We start from the raw sequence: 15876 nt of genomic DNA, 5'->3' as shown, positions 1-15876 counted from the left end.
AATGAGAAATGATAAGTAGGAAAAGGGTAAAATTTATGAAGATAGAAATGAAGGAATCAAAAAAGCTAATACCTAAAAGAGGACCATCAAAGCATTTTAGTATTGTTAAAGAAATGCTCTTTTCTCTATAATGCATTTGACCTTCCGACTACACAGGTTTCTTCACATCTATGCCACTTGGACCAAATTGCTTTAGCAGAAGGGAAAAACCTAAGAGAAAAATTACTTTCTGAGGCCAAAAATTGGTCTATGGTCCATTCTGAATCCCTATCATACTGCTTTGCCATAGGGCTCCTACCAGTTTCTTTAATCACTTTGAATAGTGAGTCCTTTGCAACTACAAAAAAAAAAAAAAAAAAAAAAAAAAAAAAAAAAAAAAAAAAAAAAGGCTTTTGCAACATTTCTTGAAATATTTCAGACTTATTTTCTACTACCCATCATTCTCCTATCCAACATGTCAGAAAACTTGCTCATTTAAATTATAGAAATGTTGAAGTTATTGAAATGTTGCTCCAGACAACAAAATAACTAAAGGCGAATAGTAAATAAAACTTTAAACCTTCTAACCCATTTTGAATCTGTCTCACCAGCTTCCAGTGACTTGTTTGAAAAAAGCTTATAACCATTCTGAAAAATTCTAAGTAAATAATGGGCAAGGAACAATATAATGGTCTTGGATTGAGTTGCTTGGCTTTCCTTAGTATTTTGGAGACCTGGGAAATGGAGAACAAATTAATGCACTTTAGCTCCTTGTAGAAAAATGAATTTCATTGATTATTATCAGTCATGACAGTTTTATGCACTGGATTATCAAATACATAAAATATGTGAAATTCTTTACAATGAATTAGTTATAATTAAAGGAAAATGACTAAATATTATAATGCTATTTGGAGTCACTACATTTGTAAATGAATAGGCCAAGTTTCAGTTTTGACAACCCTTCTCATTCCAGTTAATAGCTTTCCTATTGTCATTAGAAAGCCACACCTTTTAAAATTATTATTATCAATTAACCAGGAAAATTTCCATTGGAAAACACATTTACTAGAAGAAGTAGTTGGCATTTTGTTCTAGTGCCAATATGCTAAAGTGCTGGAGTAAGGTTGACACCTAGTGGAAGAAACAAAACACTAGTCAAAGAAAAGATTATCTGGCTAAAGATCATAGCAATATAGCAGCTCTCACCAGTCCATAGGCGTTGTTAATCATGGGAAAATATTGTAATAAGAATTTAGGAGATAAGGAGGTAAGTATAATGATATTATTCAAATTGTATCTATGAAATGCATCAATATTTTCTCCTTGCATTAATATCATGTTAACATGAGGATTTATGAGAATTGCATTGTAGTAATTATCATGAATTTGCTATGACCCTGAGAATGCAATGTGTTGATAAATTCCTTAAAAAGATATAAAAATGAAAAAAAATAAAAGTAGAATCTCAAAAAGAATTTAAAAGTAGTATCACTGATATACTTTGACATAATAGAATGTCTTCTTTCAGATGTATATCTGCATATTTGTATGCAATAAAAGTAAGGATGTGAGCATTATGATTATGCATTGAAATCATAAAAGCTCAATTTGACATGTAATCAGTAATTGTCAACTAATAAATGAGAACATAAAATTTCTGTTTTGTTCTTGGCATTTTTCTGTTTTTGTCAAGGAATGAATTATTTTTAAGATATTCAAAAACAATTAAGTCCAATTGCAGAAGGCCATTGAAGAATATCTCCCAACCCCCAGCTAAATCATTAAACTTCCTCATCTACTTCTCAAGGCTATTCTGTAAAGAATAAAGATGATTTTTCAAGTCTGAAAATAAGTATGCAAGTATGATGCCCGCCCTTTAGGTGTATGAAATGGTTTATTCTCTATATTCCCACTAAATAGAACTTGGAAGACATTCAGGAAATTGTTGATACACATTTCAATGTACATATGGTTAGAAATCTCTGCTCAAAGAGATTTTGTAACATATCTGCATTCACAATAGTTGTACATCACAAGCATGCTTGAATTACGGGGTGTTACCTAGATTGATATGATATGTTACCTAGATGATATACAGAGGATAAACAAAATATTGTGTATTTCTATACTTTCACAAATATTAGCTTTCTGAACATTTCTGCTTTTAATGGAATCTTATGAATATTACAAAATTATATGTTGAAATGACATGATTGTAGTTCTTATATAGCAAAAAATAATGTCCTTTGGAATGTTGTTAATAACTGTATTTTTCATTGTTTTGCTTTTTTAAAAGATTATACTTAAAAATTGGAAATTCATATTCCTCAATCTAATTGCACAATGCCATCTACTGGTCATTAGTCCTATTGCTTGCTCTTTCTCTGTGCTTGACATTGTTCTATCTGATGGGCAAAGACTCATATTCCTAGTGAGAAAGAAAAGGAACTATAGGATCACATTATAATGGAAGCAGAGTCTAGCCATGGATCTTTTGAGTTACTACCCTGTAATAAGTAAGGTGTTATTGTTGTGTCTGAATTTCCTCACAATGTTTAGGTTGTGGCTCCAGAGGTAAGATACATACAGGATTTGGCAGAAACTAAATGGTTAATGGATACAGTCATGTGCAGTCCAATGACACTGCAGTCAACAGCAGACAACACATTCAATGGTGATCATGAAAGATTATGTACCTAGTGGCAAAGTGACCATCTATGTTGAAATACAACCTAGAATGGTCACACAATGGCAAAATTAATTAAGGTTGTATTTACCAGGAAGAGGACCATTTGCTAAGCAATACATACATGCATTAAATAATTATGTTCTTGCAAAGTTTGTTTTCAAAGTTACTTTTTGTATAAAACCTTCTCTGAATGAGCCAGGCAGTTAAGCAATCTTACCACACATCTGTTAAGACATTTATCATATTATATCATAACCCATGTGTTTCACAATTCCCGAATTTGTATCCTACCTGGACGTCAGCTCTAGTATCATTTCTCCAACCACCTACTCAATAATGATGTGCTGTCTCAGGTATATATTCAACTTAAATTTCTGAAACGTAATAATTTAGACATCTCTCTTTAAAAATATGGTTAATTTATACCTTAACAATTTAATAAATTATCCTTGAATTTATCTATCTGCTAACTGGTTCTCTCTTTTCCTTATGCCCCAATCCTACTTTTCCTTTAGGTGCCATTGGTCTATCACTGAATCTTCCTGTTTTTTCATCTCCATCTCTAAACTCACATTACTCCAAGTCATCAACAACTCTGGACTAGAATTCTGTAGCAACTCCCAACCCTTCTCCCTCTCTATAACCTGTCTGCATCCGTCCATATAATCCATCCAAATGCAGAAGATACTCTAACTAATAACTCATAAGGCTCATAGGAATATTGGACCATTCACTTGAATAATATCTACATGTCTGATTCTAGTATGCAAGGCAAACACGACCTGGCATGCCTCTTTTCTAAATACTTGTAAGCCATCAGACGTTCCTTCAGTCAACATGATCCAACTGAAATGTTTTCCTTAATTATGCCTTGAATAGGTGAAAATGATTTCCACTTGGGGTTTGACTGAACATGATACTCCTTTAGTTTGAAATATTTTCCTCAAATATTAACAAATCGTTGTACACCATGCTATTTTATCTGGGCCTCAATCTATCATATTCAGTTATTACTCACTTAGATATTTTCATATCCCTAGTCTTAAAATGTAACTTCTTATGTTGAAAAGAATTAAAAGTCCGATTGGCCATCAAAGCCTAGCAGTAGCTACTATTAAGTGCTTGTAAAGATGAACTGACTTCTGCTCTACTCTTCCAGTTCAGGGAGAGGATTTCAAATGATAACAAATGGTATTGAGAAACACATTTTTGAAGCAGTAAATTGGGAATATTTGCACTTATAAAAAGTTATAAACAATTATAAAAATAAAATAAAATAAACAAAAATAAAATAAAATAAATAAATAAAATTTAAAAATAAAGACAGTTATAGAATAAAATACTAATAGTAGGTTATAATCACGAACAAGTTTGAAGACACTGCTTTGCCTCACACAACTTGAAAAACAAAATCTGTCTACCTGAATTTTAACACCAAACCAATATCTATATTTCTGTTCTGCAGTTTCCAATTCTTAATGTTGAAAAACAAATACAATTTTGTTTACGGAAAGCTATCATCCCACAGCTTATTCATTTGTTTTCCTATAACTCCTAATTTAAGTCAGGCACCTTTCATTTCCCAAATCTGGGGTCAGTATCACCTTTTCTGATTGCACACCTTTCATTTTCAGTGTGGATTTCACATCTGTTTTCTGCCTCTACATTGAAAATTTATCTCACATATTTTCCAGACTATTTTACTCAGTGAGCTTTGAATGTGTTTATATCTCTCAAGGCTAAAGATTTCATCCTGATCCAGAGTCAAGTACCCCATACAGCAGGTCTTGTCTTTCCAGGTGCCTGTGTGAAAATAACAGACTTGCTGCTGTTAATAATACTCTAGTTTAATAAAGAACCTCACAGGGAAGGTAAAGCTGGAGGGAGAAACAGCACGCTATTACGGGTAAAGCTTGAGTTCTGGCATAAACAATGGAATCTGAATTCCAGATTGTAAATTAGTAGTTTTGGTACCTTAGGAAAATACTCAAATTCTCTAAACCTCAAATTCCTCATTGGAATAATGTGACTACAAATACTTTATATTTTGATGTTGCTTTAAGATCAAATGAAAATAAACATATATATACTGTGCCATAGAAATTTGCATTTTAGTGTACTACTGTAATTAGCCAATAATGAATAAATGCCACAAAATTAACTAAATTTCCCTGATATTGATCTTATTTTTTATTAGAGCATATGTTTAAAATCTTAAAAATATGATTAAAGATCTTTGAAGATCATTTCTCTTATTTCATTTGCTGACTATTAGAGAAAACAGTAAATTTTACTGTTAACAGATTCTACGCTTATCATATTTCTATAACTTAATCAATTCTTGACATAGGCAGGAAACACAATAATATGTTTTGTAAAAATGATGAAACAAAGGTTTAGAAGCATCAATATGTTATACAGTCACATGTCAAAGTAGAACCTGACCTTGCCATAACTCATCTGATTACATTCTAACAGAGCATTTAATCTTTCTGTTTTTAAATCTATAACCTTATTTAAATAAGATATGTATTAAGCGATTATTCATGCAACCATTGTTCTGTGTAATTTCAATGTATGTACACTAATTCGTTTATCCTCACAAAACCTAACTTAATGAAGTAACTAGTTTTAGTATCCCCATTTTATAAATCAAAGCTCTCTAAAGGTCAAGAAACTTGCCAAAAGTCATAGAGCCAATAGAAAAAAACATGGGATCTGAGTCACATAGTTCAACTGTAGAACTAGAACTTTTAAATATTATGTTCTACAGTTTATCGTAAGCTCATGGAAACTTTATTTCCCATGCTGGCAGTATTTGAAATTAAAAATTAAATAATAGAACCAAAATCAAAACATTGAATCACTGCAGTCTACAACAATGAAAGCAAAGCAGTGATAATTTAAAATAAGCTTTCTTAAATTGCGTGTGCAAACTATGAGTTTATGATTACGGTCCCCATTTGAGAATTGCCAATTTGCAGAGCTGTAGTATGCTTAACTACAAGATTATATTTAAAAGGAGAAACATATTATCTGCATTTACACAGTAGCAATTATGAACTACAATAGTTCACAGTAATTCAAATGCAACTGCAGGGTTATCTCATGATTGCAAAGCCACTAACTCAGGTCTTAAGTCCCACACTGCATAAGAAAACAAAGAAGAGGGTATCTTGCATGTGTTGTCGCTTAGAAAAGAAAAGATGGAAATGCTTCTAACTAAGACCATTCTTTTTGAATGAAATCATTTACCTTTGGGGTTTGAATTATGCAATTCTGAAAAGTGTTCTCTGAGTACCAAACTGGTAGGAAAGAAACTGTGACTTAAAACTGACAGTCAGAAGCTTTGTTTGATAATACTCATCATCACTGGGGCCGGCGTTGTGGTGCAGCACTTACAGCCTCTCCCTGTGGTGCTGGCATCGCATATGGGTGAATTACTAAAAGATAAATAGGGAGTTAACAGAAAAAAATATCCTTCAGTAAAGAGATTATATTTTCAAATTTTGAAAAAAAAAAGGGTAAAAGTTATTTTGGGAATTCAGACAGGAAGTCTCAGTTATTATCCCATATAGCTGCCGGTTCTAGTCCCTGCAGCTCCACTTCCAATACAGCTCTCTGCTATGGTCTGAGAAAGCAGCAGAAGATGGCCCGAGTCCTTGGGCACCTGCACACACATGGGTAACCCAGAAGTTCCTGGTTCCTGGATCCAGATTGATCCGGCTCAGGCCATGACGACCATCTGGAGAGTGAGGCAGCAATGGAAGACTTCTCTCGCTCTCACTCTCTCTCTCTCTCTCTCGGTCTCTCAGTAACTTTGCCTTTCAAACAAATAAATGATCTTTTTAAAAAATCTTCATGACTATTGAGAGTAAGCATCCCCAAAAGACAGTTAAGACATATGTGTAAAATACAGTTATTAATTATTCCAATGCTTATTCTCAGTTTTGAGAATTCTTCAGTGCCTTATAAGAAAAAAATTTTACTTAATACTCATAAGAATCCATTAGATTATTACCCTTGCTTTCTTTTTTCTTAAGATTTATTTTATTTATTTGAGAGGTAGCGTTACAGAGAGAGGATGACAAAGAGAGAGAGAGAGAGAGAGAGAGAGACAGAGATGGGATGAGAAAAAGAGAGAGAGAAATATTTTATCTGGTGGTTCACTCCCTAAATGACTGCAATGGCTAGGTCTGGGCCAGACTGAAGCCAGGAGCCAGAAATTTCTTCTGGATCTCCCACAGGGGTACAGGGGCCTAATTAGGCATTTGGGCCATATTCCACTGCTTTCCCAATTGCATTAGCAGGGCACTGGATCAGAAGTAGAACAGCCAGGACTCAAACCACCACCCACATGGCACCCATTTGTGTTGAAAGAGGCAGCTTCTACCCCTATGCCACAATGCCACCTCCTCTCCATTTCCTAGAAAGAGATACTATTGTTTAAAAATAGTCAAATTCAAAATAATAGACAAAAGTTCCACATTGATGTCTCTCGGCGTGGAGGGCTATTTTCTTTGCCAAGGCCATATACTTTTCAACTCAGAAGAGGCTCTGCTATTACTAACAAAGACATACATCTGATGACCAAAGTGAGTGAGATAGCAGTGTAAATGCAATTGTATAAGGAATTCATTGTTTTATTGAATACAAATTCTAGGAAGTCTCAGTTATTATCCCATGGATTTGTATTAAGTGAAATCCATGATACCATATATAGGGGAAAAAATGACTCCACTAAGAGACTATTGAAACTCATAACAGAGTTTGGTGAAGTTGCTTGGAAAAGTTGCAGTATATAAAACCAACACACAAAACCTTTGTATACACAAAGAATTCAATGGTTAAGAAACAACTTGCAAGATAACTACCAATAGCTAAAAAAGTGTAATGCCTTGGAATAAATTTAAACAAGAATGTGAAAGATCTCTGCAGTGAAAATTATAAAATATTAAGGAATAAACCAGAAGATACACAAAAAATGGAAAAACCTTCCATGTTAATGTATTGGAAGGATTAATAACATCAAAGTGACCATATCAACCAAAGCAATTTACAGATTCAATGAGATTTCAATAAAAGTACCAAGGGCATTCTTCTCGATATAGAAATGTGATTCTAACATTAATATGGAAACATATTCATCCTAAATAGCTTAAGTGGTCTTAAACAACAAGAACACATCTGGAGACATCACCATACCAGATTTCATGATGTAACTACAGAGCAGTTAAATTACACCTGTTTTAAGGTTTTCTACTGTATTTTTATGGATATATTAAATTTTTTATTTCTAATATTTCACTTTGATTTCTCTTCAGTATTTCTATATCTCAGCAGAATTTTTCATTCATGATGTACGTGGATTTCTTTAACTCATATGTTTGCTCCTCTGTGTTCTTGAATAATCTTATGATCTGCTTTTGAAGTCATTTCCAGGCATTTCATGAACCTCTTCATCTTCACCTTATAATATTGCAGTGTTCTTGTGTTCCTTTTGAAGAGCTGTGTTGTATACCTTGCTCATATTTCTAGCATTTGTGTTATTGTTAGGCATCTGTGGAAAGACTTGACAGTTTTCTCCTCTGATGGGGGCTTTTATCTTTGACAAATGCATCTGTAGCTTATTGTAGTCTCTACTCCTTCCGGGGAAATCCAGAGGAGTATGTGTGGTAGGAGTAAGGAGCTCTGACTTCTGCTCACATTTGGGGCAACTCCAGGGTAACACCCGAATTGGGAGTGGTTGATCTCCTCTGTCGTCAGCAGGGGGAGTATGATCCTGCCAGCTGGCATGATCACAGCATCAGCAACCTTGTTGCAAAGGTGAACCAACTAGCCAGGGTGAGCCCACTGTGGTTAGGTACCTTACCCACAAGAGCACACAAATGACCCAAAAGATCTTGCACTCCTCAGTGTGAGTGTGGCACTCTGGGCTTCTGGAGCCTGACACAGCTCTTGCCCAAAGACCCAGCCCTGTGTTATTGCATGTACAATTGCACAGCATCAGAATTCCCATAGTCACAGGTAACAGGGGATCCATTCTTAGCCCAACTATCCTCCCTTACAAACGGGAAGGGCTGTGATGTTCCCAGAGACAGATTCCTAACCAGCTGAGATTGATATGTGTTCCACCTTGGTAAGTTGAGTCTGGGTACCTGAATAGAGTAGAGGGGAGCACATTATAGACCTAACCTGGTACCCTACTCCACCAACCCTTCAAGATAGACTCAAAGTCAATGGGGACTGCGGATTTACTCCTCCGATTAAAATCCTCCGATCATATGCATGGCATAGCAGCCTCTACTTTCCTAATTAAGATAGTGTTTCCTCCATGCTAGCTGCCCAGTGTCTTGCTCCAGTACAATGTTGTCCCCTTCAGCCACTGGCTGGAGAGTGGCTAGCTCATATGGGGCTGGATCAGGCCAAACCAGGAGCCAAGAACTCCATCTGGGTCTCCCATTGGAGTGGTATTTTTGTCCAAGCATTTAGGGCAATCTTCCATTGTTCCATCAGGTGCATTAGCAAGGAACTGAATCAGAAATAGAACAGCCAGGACTCAAACTGGAGTTTGGATATAGGATGCTGGCATTGCAAGTGGTAGCTTACTTAACACAGTACACCACCACAGCAGCCCCAGAGAAAAACTTTACAAATAACATTTAGCAGAGTGTATTTTTCCAAAGAAAATTTTATGAATCTCAAAACATTTATAACTAGGGAGCTCTGGTCAGCTATGTGAGCAGGGACTTTTCTCAGGTCAGACATAAAAGTTAAGAAATCTGCTTCAAGAAGGCACTGATCTTATTTAAGTATGGTGTGATGAGCCATGTCCGTCATTGGCTGAAACCTTGCTTGTTGAGATTGAAAATCAGCTGTTTCTTACGCTCCCACCTTAAATTTAAGTTTGTTTACATACTAAGTTAGACTGCAATTGCTACGTAAGGAAACAAAGTACAGAGACAGCCTCAGGATGATGGTCTCCTGCTTCCTTAGCAGCCATAGTAATGTCTGGATTCACTACTGATACAATCCAGAGTATTTCCGCACTAGCTTCAGTTGACTGATTTTTCTTCTGATTATAGATCTCTTTTTGTTTTGTTTTGTAAAACTGGTCATTTTGATAGGATCTTCTAAATAATATCCTGGTAGATTGATAATTGAGTTCTATTATCACACTCAATTGAAAGATTTCTGGATCTGCCCCCCTAAGATTTGTTATTGGGGTAACTTTTAGGCTGTACCAAATAGTCCTCAAAACTTGAAGCAAAATACCTCTGAGAATTCTAAACAATGTCTATCAATTATGAAGATTTTTACTCTGACTGACGGCAAAAGGAATTTTCCTGTCCTGCTGAACTGTGGGTATTGTTTTATCTACTCCTATGGCATTAGGTTATTTCACGTTAAGAAATAATGTGTAATTATGGTGATTGATAGTTGTGTCTTACTGGTTTTAGGATTTCACTTGTGTCACCTCCTTGGTGCTTTTTTCAATGAAAACAATTTTTGTGTGGATTTGGTACAGAATATTTATACATTTAAAAAATCATGGGAAGAATGAAACAAAATATTTTATTTCCCATAAGTGTGTTTCTAACTTAAGAAGAAAACTGCCTAGTTGAAATTGGATGTCAAGAACTTCAAATATTTCTGACATGTATATCTAATATTAATGGAGTACCCAAAGTCAAGAAGCACATTTAATCAAACTCATCTGTTATTTTGTCTGAAAATTCATCTTATTGCTTAACTAGAATATCTTTAGTAGTTTTTCCTCACACCAAGAAAAGGCAATCTTAACAAAATCTCCAAATTCTATAAAGCGATGTGCTCTCTGGTGTGCAATTTTAATTCTAAGTAAAAGGAGTCTTTCAAAGAAAGGTAATTAAAGCTTGCTTTTCAAAAAACCTGAATCTTGAATGTTGAGGGGGAAAAGAATCCACAAGTTAATTTCCTTGTCTCTTTTGTCTTTGTTTCTATTCAATATCTTTTTTCTAGTTCACATTTACTTTTGTTTCTTTGTTCTCATCTTGTAATTCTCTATAATACTTTACATTTGTTTTGTTCTTTTAAAATTGCATCTTTTCTGTGTTCTTAATTTGCTTTCCTTTATCCAGTCTTTGCAGATCCTCATCCTAAATCTATCTAATTGTTGGATTTCATCATAAAAATCAATAAGTTTTATCAGAACTAATGCACTGAATTAAATACCAGCTTCAAAAAGTAAGAATCAGACTGAACTACTTTACTGATAAAATTAAAACCATCACAGGAAATACACTCACTTTTATTTCTTCTTGTCTAAGTGAATGAACTACTGTTGAAGTACAACTCTAATTACTAGCTTTTCCAAACATATAAGAAATTTTCAATTTACCATAAGTAGTAAAAGAATCTGTACTGAAACAAGCAAGGTGATAATGGTATTCCAAAAGTATTTCAACTGTTCCTTATTTTTTCACTTTTCCTATGTACCAAAGCTTCATGTATTGAAAACTTAGTCCCTAATAAAATGATATTGACATTTGGTTGAGTTTTAAGAGTTCCGGCCTACTGGAAAATGCTTAGGTCCTGAGGGTACCACCAGTGGAAGTGACTAAAGTGGCTTTCATAGGAACATATTAGTTCTCACAAGAGCAGGTTGTTATATAGTGAGGCCACTTCCAATGCTTGGTCCCTTTAGCATGTAGCCATTCCACTTTCCATTTCTCTAATATGTGCTAAAGCATCCAGCATGGGAGGTGGTGGGATTTTCGTCCAATATAGGCTGTTTGAACTATTGACCCAGAAGAATCGTGAATCATATTGAGCTCTTTCCCTTATAAAGTACCCAGCATATTGTTATGGCATCCAAAAGCAGGATAAGAAGGGTAAGACAGGCCATGAGCGCATTTTAGTCAAGACAGGTAAAATTCTCATGTAATTCACTCTATTGAAAGATTAGGTAATTAATCCTTTTTACCTCCAGACCACATATGGCAAATCCAAGGAACACAACATGACTTGTAAGAAGTAATACTTTAAACCAGGTAGAGGAAATTGCCTTTGTATAACTAGAACAGCCTTTGTATTGGCCAGTTTTTCTTCTGGATATACTTGACTTAATAGTCTGAATATCTTTATTTGCATTAACACATTAAATAATGAGTCTTTATGTGACATATGTAATCTCATTGAATGGTGATCGCAATTAATTGTACAGTGGTCCCATAAACAACGTTATGGGCATTAACCATGCCAGGTGAAGGACTAGGGAATGCATCTATGTCTTAAATCCCCATTACCATCCTTACAATCATACAGTATTGAATGGGAATACAGAGTTTGTTTTCTGTCTGCCTGTATTAGAAGGATTCTACCATCAAGTTGCTGTTTGACCTTGGGAAAGTTACTTATGTTTTCTGTTACTCAGTCTTCTCATAACAAACATGTTCATAATTATATTCCTTATCCAATGATGAGTCTTTTTTCTACAAATGATTGCTGTAAAAATTAAATGACATTGTTTCAATAATAACATAGAGTAGTGCGTGCTGCACAGTAAAGACCTTATAAACTTTTAATATTTTAATTGTTAATTTTATTCTTATTCCTACAGTGGCATTTCCACTTCATTCTAGTATGAAGCTAGTTACACATTATACATGCACACACACACACACACACACACACACATATAACACATTTTACAATCAAGCCAAATAAAAACAGGGAATATTTTATGTCCATTCACTAGAGATTCTCTCCAAAGTTTATGAGGACATAACACTTAACTAAGGTAGAATGAGTAAAATAAGAAAATATAAAATCATACATAATATAATACCATATGTAATAGCTAATCTCCAGATGAGTCCTAGCTTCCATGTGTTCTTTTGAGTTACTAACCAATAAGTTAATATACATAAGCAAATATTTTCCATGACCACTCTACATTTGAAGAACGGTAATAGTTACCAAACATTCAGCACATCAGTGCATACATACTATACACTGAACAGACACCCTATTTCTCTTATTCCCTGTCTTTTTATGTTTGAATAGATACATGATGATTAAAGACACACACTTTCTATTTAGTCTTGCCTCTGTGATGGCATAGGAGCACTGGCAAACTTTGTTTACTTGAAAAATAAATAACCACTCCAAAGTAAAGAGAGATAAGTAAACAAGGTTTGAATATGGAAAGTCATACAACAGAAGAAGGCTGAAATATGAAGAATAAAGATGTTTTAATTGTACTTATATATGAAATACAATGTGATAATTTATCCAATATGAAATGATCAAATTAGTCAACACTCACATTTTTAAGACTATATCCCTTCTTTGTGTAACATATATGTTTGAATTCCTGTTTTCTAATTCTCTATAAAATAAGTAACACATTTTTGTAGTCCATCTTTTGCACTGTAGAACAAACACTAGAGCATTTTCCCACCTTACACTTATTTTGATACCTATTATCCGGTCTCCATCTCCCTTCCACCTATCTTTCCTACTCTCTCATGATCATTATTCTACTCTATATCTCTGGATCTACGGAATCTAGTACTTCTAGTTGCTACATATGAGTGAAAACTTGGCAATATTTGTCTTTGTGTGCCTGGTTTATTTCACTTACTATATTGCCCTCTATTTCCATACATAATGCTGCAAATTACATTATTTCATTCATTTTTTGCTTAATTGCACTGCATTCTGGACATATATTACATTCTTTACACATTCATCCATCAGTGGACACTTAAAATGTTTGCATGTCATGACTATAGTGAACAGCACTGCCAAAAAACATGGGATTGAGCATGTCTCTTTGATAGAGATTTCATTTACTTTTGCTATCCACCCAGTATTGGGATAGCTAGATCATAAAGTATAGTAGTTCCATCATTTTTTGGTTTTCTTGAGGGGACTTCATGTTGTTTCCCATAGTAACTATACTGATTTATATTCCTATCAATGGTGAATAAATTCTTCTTTCCTACATGTTTTCAGCATTTTTTATCTTCACCTTTTGACTATAAATTTTAACTAGAGCCATTACCTGTTTTGCACATTACTTCTTAAATGAGCTTCTACTTTTTAAAACATTTTATTAATAAACATTACAATATCAAGAAATGCATATAAGTATACAGATCAGTGAGTTTTTGGTCATCCGATAATATTGAGAATCAACATCCAAGTTAATAAAGCATTACCAGCTCTCCAAGAGTTCTCATTATTTCCACATTTTTAAAGTGTGAAGTAAAAATATACTGTCATTCATGTGGTATGATTTAGTGAAGCTATATTTAGAACTATATACCAAATGACTTCACACACAATTTTTATCCTCTATATATTAACTACCTCAAAAAAGAGAAGACTTTATTTTTTTTTTCTTTTTGGTTCTGACTTATTTAATTTAGCATAATGATTTCCAGGTGCATCCATTTTCTTGCAAATGTCAGCATTTCATATTTTTTATTGGTTGACTGTAGTTCTATCATGAATATATGCCACATTTTCTTTATTTGGTCATCAATTGATTGACAACTATGTTGATTCAACATCTTTGCTGTTGTGAACTGAGATCCTAGAAACCAGGGGTTGGATATAATTTTTGTATGATTATTTCCTTTTCTTTGAATATTTTCCAAGGAGAGGGATAGCTTAGCAGCATGGTAGATCTATTTTTAGTTTTCTGAAGACTTTCTATACTGTCTTCCATAATGGTTATACCAGTTCACAGTCTCAGCAACAGTGTTTTAGGCTACCTCTTTTCCTACATCCTCACAAACATGTTATATTTGGATTTGTAGATGATAACCTCTCTAAAGCGGCTGAGGTAAAACCTCATTGTGGTTTTATTTGCATTTTTCTGAAAGCAAATGACACTGAGAATATTTCATGTGTCTGTTGGTCATTTATATTTTGTCCTTTGAAAAATGCCTGTTCATGTGCTTTGCCCATTTCCTAACTGAAATTTTTGTTTGTTGCTGAGTTTCTTGTGTTCCTTATATATTCTGGATATAAATCCCTTATCAAATGCATAGTTTGTAAATGTTTTTTCCAGTCCTGTCAGTTGACTCTTCACTATGTTATTAGTTTTCTTTGTTGCGCAGAAGCTTTTTAGCTTGATGTATTCTCATTTGTATATATTTGCTTTTATTGCCTGTGCTTCTGGGGCTTCTCTAGGACATATTTGCCTAGGCCAATGTATTGCAACATTTCCCCTAGGCTTTCCTCTGGTAATTTGATGGTTTCAGGTATTAGGTTTAGATTCTTGATCCATTGTGAATTGGCTTTTATATGGTGTAATGTAAGGGTCTTATTTCAAACTTCTGCATGGGGAAATTCAATTTTTTTATCACCATTAGTTGAAGAGACTGCCCTCCCTCCAAGAGTGATTTTAGTTCATTTGTCAAAGATTAGTTGATTTTACATGCATGGGTTAATTCTTGGGGTTTCTATTCTGTTCTATTTTTCTACGAGTTTATTATTATGCCAGTACCAGGCTGTTGTGATTATAACAGGTCTATAGTACTGATATCTGTTATTGTGATGTCTGTAGCTTTTTTAGTTTAAGATTACTTTGGTTATTTGTGGTTTTTATTCTTCCACATGAGTTTTAGGACAGCTTTTTCTAGTTCTGTGAAAAAAGTTTGGGTAGGGGCTGGTGCTGTGGTATGGCAGGTAAAGAAAGTGTCTCCAGTACTGGCATCCCACATCGGTGCCAGTTTGAGATCTGGCTGCTCCACTTCCCATCCAGCTCTCTACTATGACCTGGGAAAGCAGTAGAAAATGGTCCAAGCCCTTGGATCCCTTCACCTGCATGGGAGACCTGTAAGAAGCTCTTGGCTCTTGGCTTCGGATTAGCCCAGCTCCAGCTATTATGGCCATTTGGAGAGTGACATGGCTAATGGAGAATTTGTGCTCTCTCTCTCTCTTTCTCTCTCTCCCTCTGCATCTCTGTAACTCTGCCTTTCAAATAAATAAATGAATCTTTTAAAAAAATGAAGGAAAGAAAATTTGTTTTTTTTTTTTGAAGGGGATGCCACTGAATTTGTACATTATCTTAGTTGGTATGGGCATTTTGATGGTATTAATTCTTCCAATCCATTGACTTGGAGGATTATTCCATTTATTTGCCTGCTTCTACTTTATTCATTAACATCATGTAAGATTATAAATAACTTCTACATCCTTGGTTAACT

Source organism: Oryctolagus cuniculus, chromosome 8 (genome assembly GCF_964237555.1).
Source record: "Oryctolagus cuniculus chromosome 8, mOryCun1.1, whole genome shotgun sequence".
Classification (NCBI taxonomy): Eukaryota; Metazoa; Chordata; class Mammalia; order Lagomorpha; family Leporidae; genus Oryctolagus; species Oryctolagus cuniculus.
This window is presented reverse-complemented; position numbering follows the sequence as displayed.